This window comes from Meleagris gallopavo, chromosome 2 (assembly GCF_000146605.3).
Source record: "Meleagris gallopavo isolate NT-WF06-2002-E0010 breed Aviagen turkey brand Nicholas breeding stock chromosome 2, Turkey_5.1, whole genome shotgun sequence".
Taxonomy (NCBI): domain Eukaryota; kingdom Metazoa; phylum Chordata; class Aves; order Galliformes; family Phasianidae; genus Meleagris; species Meleagris gallopavo.
The window spans coordinates 8,268,772-8,276,033 of record NC_015012.2 but is presented as its reverse complement, the minus strand read 5'-3'; the positions used below and the strand labels follow the sequence as shown (position 1 = coordinate 8,276,033).

The following is a 7,262-nucleotide window of genomic DNA, read 5'->3' as shown; positions in this document are numbered from 1 at the left end:
TTCAAGAGGCATCTGGATGAGGAGCTGCAAGATATGGTTTAGTGCTTGTGGTAGCAGTGGTAATGGGAGGGAGTTGGACTAGATGATCTTGTAGGTCTTTTCCAACCTTGTGATTCTATGATTCTAGGAAAGAACCTCCTCTCCCTCCTATAAATTGGAGCGAGTCAGTTGGTTGTGCCAAAAAATCCTTAGGTGCATTTCTTTTGAATTCTCCATAGAGAAACAGAGAAGAAAATGCTGCAGTGATAATAAAATGAAGCTTCAACTAACGAGTGTGCTGAGCACAGACCAGCGGGGTTGTGTCGGGTCCCACTGCAATAAACAGTGCAGTACTACACAGTTCCATGGTAAAACAATTGGTGAAGGTTCACGACTGAAATGCTGGCGGTTAAGGAAAGGGTGGAGAAGGACATCTTTAGACAGTAGCTTTTTTTAGATATTAATATATCTTATGGGTTTTTTAAACTGAAGTGGAAACTCGCTCGAGAAAGGAAATAATTTATAGAGCCTGATCTATAGAAGGAATCAGTGTATTTGGCACCATCTCCAATTTGTGAAGATGTGCCATCATCCTTACATGGAATGTATTTAGTACTAAATCCCTGGGATCTCCAAGGTGCAGGTGCCAGCTGCACAAATGCACTTAAGCATTCCGTACTGCAGGCAAATTGCCCATGGGGTCTCTATCTCTCCTTGCCCAACCGTTCTCCAGCTTGCTTAACTGCTGCATTGCATCATAAATACCAAGTCATCCAGCTATATCCAATGTATTTTTAATTTTCCTTAACAACTACTATGGAAGATTACTAAACTGATTGCAGGTTATAATATAACATCGGAAACAAACCACACAGCAAATCTATTATATTAATTGATTTCAATGGTATCTATTTGGAACCCATTAGGACATTTGTATCAGTCATTATTTGATGGTTTGATTATATTTCACATTAACTTTAAAGCAGTATCAAGAAATAATGAACTGGACAGCAAACGTGATAGTATTTGTCTTCAGGCTCTGCTACTGGCTTCTTTCAGTTGTGAAAAGTGGGAGGGGCACAAGGACAGATTGATAACCTGCTGAGCAACACCTTACAGCGTAACACTGCCCTTACATTAGTTTTTAACAGCAGCTGGGTAGAGCATATTACACTTTGCATGGCTTTCTTTTTAAAGAGAAGGAGAAGGAAAATGGCAGAAAATGGAGCTTTTAGTGAGGACTGAATGTACCTGCAGGGAAAAAGAAGGTCCACAGGAAAAGGAAAGAATGGGGAAACCTTGTGTCTGCAGCATGCAAAGAGGGGTATGGCGCATATGGCCAAAAAATGAGAGAGGCCTTGAGCTTGTGAAGGATGGTAAAAATTATACAGAGAGGAACAAAGGATGTGATATGGTACAGGAAAGAGAACAGCATGGCACAGTCAACCTGGGGATGAGCTAGGTGAGAGTCCTGCTAGTCCATCAAGAGAGAGCTCAATTCCTGTGTTTCCACAGGTTTATATTCAACCACATATACCCAGGAGTGATCCCTACTCTACTTTGCACCAAGCATGAGGTTTTTATTTCCTCATCAATCTGGAGGAAAAAATATATATACATTCATTCAGAAAAGTTCATGGTTAACTACATCTCACTATGAGAAACAGTTATCGGATGAGGTCTGAGTGGGAACGGATCCAGCACAGACAGGGCTCAGAGGCCACAGCGCTCATCCAGTGTGAAACACAAAGCATGCGTCACTTCAGAACAGTCCTCAGCCCACGTCACCTCATCCTTGTCCCGATCTGCACCTCCTGACATTCAACAAAGAAACAACTTTTGGAAGGCATTCTCCAGATATACTGCCAATGTTACTTGGCAGGAGATTAGCTCCCCATAAGGAACAAAGTTATAGATGTAAGAAGGAAATAAAGAATTTTTTCTCCCCTTACTCCATTTCTCCCCTCCCCCCTGCATTTTAATTAGAAGAACCAATTTTCCTTTGGCTCACCAAGTGGCACCTGGCAGGGATGCAGAATTGGAGCATTTAATTCTCCAGGCAGTGACTGCACTTACCAGGCTGCTTTCCCGTGGCCTCTGTCACCCATCATTAGTGCCAACAAATGACTTCTCTGAAGTAAGACCATGTCAAGCAAAATGCACAGCCTTTCTTTAGTGACACCCATTTGCTAGTTCAGTGCTGGGAAAGAAAATGGAACTTGCTTACACCTATCCATCTAGCTTAAATTTATATGCCCTGCCTCAACAGCTCTGGATAGCTCATGTTGCTTAATTGACAGATCACTATCATGATCTGTCTTTGCAAATCTTTATATCAAAACTGTTTTCCATTGGAGACTGTCTGATTTAAATAGCGATTGATTCAGGGGTGCCCTGTGCCCTGTGCTACACAGGTTAGGCTGTTAGACTGCAGAGCCTTGGTTTTGTTTTGTTACAAGTTTATGACTTATTTTTTCTTTGTAACTTGAAGTTATTAAACTATATAATCAAAAACCCTTATGCGTTCATACTATTAATAGAAGCACAATAAAGCAGAAGGCAGGAAGCAGGATAAGTGTGGGTGGCCACTCCACTTGTAAAAAGCAGAAGCATCTTGAATTTAAGGAAATAAGCAGATGACTGTTAGAGCTACAGGGAAGAAAGAGTTCAATCATCTTCAGACATGGTCCTCTTTCTTTTTTTTGGGGGGGTGGGGGTGGGGAGGGGTGACATTCTACTACCATGCAGGGATCTATAGTGTATCACACAAGAAAAAGATCTGAATTGGAGATGCAGTCTGCAGTTTGTCCACATTTTTTGGTTGGTGTCATGGGTTACATTTAAACTTCTCTTATGGTTTTTGAATGTTCTGGTAGCTGTACTGTATGTCATTTCAGCAGCTCTGGTCTTACTGCAGACCTACACCTAAAGGAACGTATAATGGAAACATAACACCCTCAATGTCATTTTTTCAGAAATTTTAGTTTCATCTGTTTTTACCGCCACTTTGTCATTAAAGGAAAATAGTGCAAAGGTTTAAGTCACTGTGTAATCAGACACCCTAAATAAACATACATACATCGCTGCTAAGTTCTTCTAAAACTGGTACAAGGAAGATACATGTCCTTAGATACAAAAAGCATGAAGTGAAGAAAAATCTCTTCTGTTACTAAAATAAAGGTGGTTTCTCAACCCAACCACAGATCAATAAGCCACTGAATAAGCAGCAATATCTTCATACTCTTGCATATCCTTTTGAGTGTGCTGGATGATGATGAGAAAACTGAGAAGTAGTAACCTACATGGAGGAATAATACCCTTTAAGTATTTTTACCTTTAATAATACCCTTTAAGCCCTTAGAGCTCTCTACTACATTAATTTTTCTCAGCTAAATTAGCATATTAGGGTATTTGATTCTTCCCATCCTACCAGTTCAATTGTATTCTGATACCAGAGAGACATCAGTACTCAAATATTTTGTCATGGTTGCACTTTTTTTAAACCTTAACCTTTCTGTGTTACCTGATTTACAGCTCATGTAATATACAGACTCGTGCTTGAATTCTCCTTTGGGAGTCAATTTTTTAGTAATGTCAGCATTGTCTTCAGTCATGTCTACATTAGCATGATTAAGCTACTTCTGTAAATGTTCCACCTTGCAACCTAACAGCTCATTATCATGAGATTGGCCTGGTACCCTTTATCAACAAGGTAAGGCTCATAAAGCATTTAGCACCATGTTAAGGTTACTTCTGATCTTCTCATCAGTATAAAGGGAGTTCAAGTCAACCCCAGAGAAAGGGCACACATTAATCAAATGATGCACCGTGTTCTTTTTCTTCCTCCCATTAAGCTATTTGCATGCCAAACATTTCATTTGCTGTTTGCCACAGGACCTGATCCACCCCCTTGATTTTTTTAGAGTTATTGCTGGGATTATCCAGCAATTGCTGGGTCACCCTGCTCTGCCCACTCCATTTGGATGCTTAAGTCTGCATCCTTGTTGGTGAGAACCTGCTCTGTGCTGTCTGCACCCTTGCTCTTTTCCCTAAGCTTGACTTGCTCTTGGCTGTATCTGGCGACTCAGAACTGTGTGATATCTCAACTCAGAAGTCACTTTTCCTTTCTAACATGTTCTTCAGCAAGAATATTAAGAGATTGCAAACACTAGGTTTCCTTTATGATCTACATTATTTCACTTTCCCAGAAAAACCTCAAAATCACTTGGTTAGCATCTTGCTTACTGCAGCAGCGAACAAAGGAGAAATTATGCAACTCTAGGGGTGTGGGAATCAAATGTTGTTTCTGCATTAGAATTGGATAATATATTTTTTTATTTCATGATCTCTGCTGTCATAGTTCTTTTTGGGAGTCTTTCTGCTTAACTTGGGGAAGATCCCTGATAGTTTACATCACTTATCCTCTAGATGATCCTTCGCAGGAACACACGCTCTGTATATAGGTGTATATAGGTGTATATAGGTGTATATAGGTGTATATATGTATATTTTGTCATACACATTGCAAGAATGTCCTGCACGAGATCAAACCAGAGAACAAGTCACGGCATGCCCGAGGAAGCGCCTGAAGCAACATCGAAAGGCCTGGCATCCCCCCCCTCCTCCCCCCCCCCTCCCCGGTGCTCCTTGTTTAACGAAGACTTGGAAGCAAATGGCCATATCAATACGACAAGAAGAGCGCTGAGACATCTTGGAAACAACAGGATGGCTACTGAGTGACACCAGATAACAAACAAATTAACAAGTAAATAACAAATCTAAATCTTCTGATAAGATTGTGAACCTGGAATACCCAGCCAGTGGGGAAACAGGGGAGGGGGGGAGGCAAAGAGGAGAAAACAGTGTATAAAGACTGTCATGTTGTGTCCATAGGTGCGCTCCTGCTTGCGGGACGCCCGCCATTGCAATCACAAATAAAATCTGCTTTATCAGAGATACCGTCCTGACAAAATTATTTGGATATTTCCAACAGGGGGAAGCCTAGCATAGCAAGCTAGCTCATGGATCCTGCTCCACCATTAACATGAACAACAGCCCACCATCCTTTTCTGCATCAGATGTAAAGAACGTGCTGTATAATCTTTTAAAACAAGGTGTACTCAAAGTTGCTTCAGTTTCAAAAATTTCAAGGTACTGTCTCAAAAAAAGCCAAATCCTTGCCTTTTCCATTTAGAGTGGAAATTGTTCAGAAGCACTTAGAGATAAAAAGCACAGTTGAAATCAGTGTGGGAGTATTTGCACAAGTATTGGCAGGGGGAGAGGTAGAAAAATAATTAAAATAAATAGAGCACTTTTTGATATTCAGCTGAGCTTGGTGTAAAGTCTGTGCTGCCTTAACAATTTTCCATGCTTTCCTCTGGAAAAGAGAAATGATCAAAGAAGGAGAAGGGAATGCAGAGAGTTGTTTATAGTAAGTTTTCAGTAATGCCACTTACCTTTCAAAGCTTCCTATCAAAAAGCTTTGAAGATTCTTGTACTAATTAGTCTAAATCCTACTAAAGACTGATGTAACAAATAAATACATACAAATTAGATATTACAGAAGTAGATATTTTACTAGAAACAAACTGAAAACAATATCATAAAGGTTTCCTCTGTGTGTGTTTTGTTTGAATGGCTCTACAGTTATGTATGTGGATGAGAAAAAGGTACCAGAGAACAGCAGGACAAAGAGGAGGAAAGTATGTTTTAAGTGGTAGCATGTGAAAGTCTTCCATGTGCTCCCAAACTCCACAGACAAGCAGTTCTGCTGAATCCACAAAATCTCTGAACACCACACCTGCTGAATCTAACATCAGCCATGGGTTGTATAATCCAGGCTACATCCAAGAAGCATGCTAATTGCAAGACTACAAGATTATGTCAAATTAATACTTATGCATATGATGAAACAAAAGGCCTTGAGGGAGTTCCTGAACATCTACCTCAAATCCATGGGTGCTTCTGGTTTTAAGTCAACAGCTGGAATTAAGCGTCCCAGCTGGGTGACTGTGAAATGTTTGTGAACTTTGTGAGGGAATTAGTGAATGCAGTGGGTGATTAGTTCCTTGCTATTAATAATAAGAGCTAAACACAAGATTTTCCAATAAATAGAATTTCAGTGTGTGGGTGACAGACCACTGGCACAGGTTGCTCAGAAAGGCTGTCGACATGGTCCTGGGCAACCTCCTCTTCCTAGTCCTGCTTGAGCAAGGGAATTCCAGAGGTCCCTTCCAACTTCATCCCCTCTCTGATTCTGTATTTCCAATGACTGTGGTCTCTTCTCAATATCTCCACAGTTATGCCAAATCTGCATGCCAGCAGAGAGGCTAGGACTGACTCACGACCTCCTGTCAGCCTGGAGATACCCAGGAGCTACCAAAACGAATCGCAACAAGTCTTCCATGAGGCTCAGGAAACCGAACAGAGCGAATTCCTTCAAAAGGAACATGCTTTTAAAACATTTTGTTGGGCTTTGTGAGACCTCTGGTGGTCAGATGCCTTCCTCGCAGTTCGGATGGTTTTGCTACAGCTGTGCTTTGCAGTTAGTAGAGGTTTTGGTTCACAACCCCAAAATATAATTTTAGAGAAGGAAAAATCTAATCTAAAAGACGTTTAGCGGCACGTGTTTTGTTTTGTTTTTGTCCTGAATTTATGCTGCTAAAAACAAGTCCTTACTTTGTTTTGTACTGTTACAGACTAAGCACATCATTGTAACATCTAACATTGACTGCATTCTAATGCACACAAATTTGCTTTTAAAGGAAGAAGAAGAGCTCCAGTTACCTCAGCAGCCATTTCTTTGCTCCTGCCTGGAAACCCACTGGGAAAGGCTGGCAGCTGTGCAAGCTTCTTCTGCTCCGGGCACATCTCTGAGACCTCTGCACTGCACTGCACTGCTGCTCTTCTCACAGCACAGCCTGGGAGAAAGTGCTCCAAGGCAAGTGCACGGCTTCCCCTTCCCTGAGGGAATCTTTTGTTTTTTTCTTAGGTTACGGCTTCAAATTGTGCCTGGGGAGGGTCAGGTTGGACAGTAGGAGAACTTTTTCCACACAGAGGGCTGCGAAGCGTTGGCACGGGCTGCCCAGGGAGGCGGTGGGATCACTGTCCCTAAAGGTGTGTTAACAGACGAGTAGGTGTAGTGCACAGAGACAAGATTTAGCTACGAGCTCCCGAATTCGGGAACGGCGGCTCGGCGGACAGCAACCCCAGCGCAGCGGACGGCAGCGCAGGGCACGACCCGAGGGGGCGGAGCGGTGCCAAGATGGCGGTTCCCGCCTGAC

The 7,262-nt window shown here is 41.9% G+C and overlaps 1 long non-coding RNA gene across 1 annotated transcript in view; it reads right to left on the bottom strand.

Moving 5' to 3' along the window:
- Positions 1 to 7,256, bottom strand: part of LOC116216280 — a 17,616-nt gene extending 10,360 nt beyond the window's left edge. The window contains exon 1 of the long non-coding RNA XR_004158738.1: positions 6,766 to 7,256. This is a non-coding gene — a long non-coding RNA (uncharacterized LOC116216280). The remainder of the gene's footprint in view (positions 1 to 6,765) is intronic.
- Positions 7,257 to 7,262: the final 6 nt, after the last annotated feature.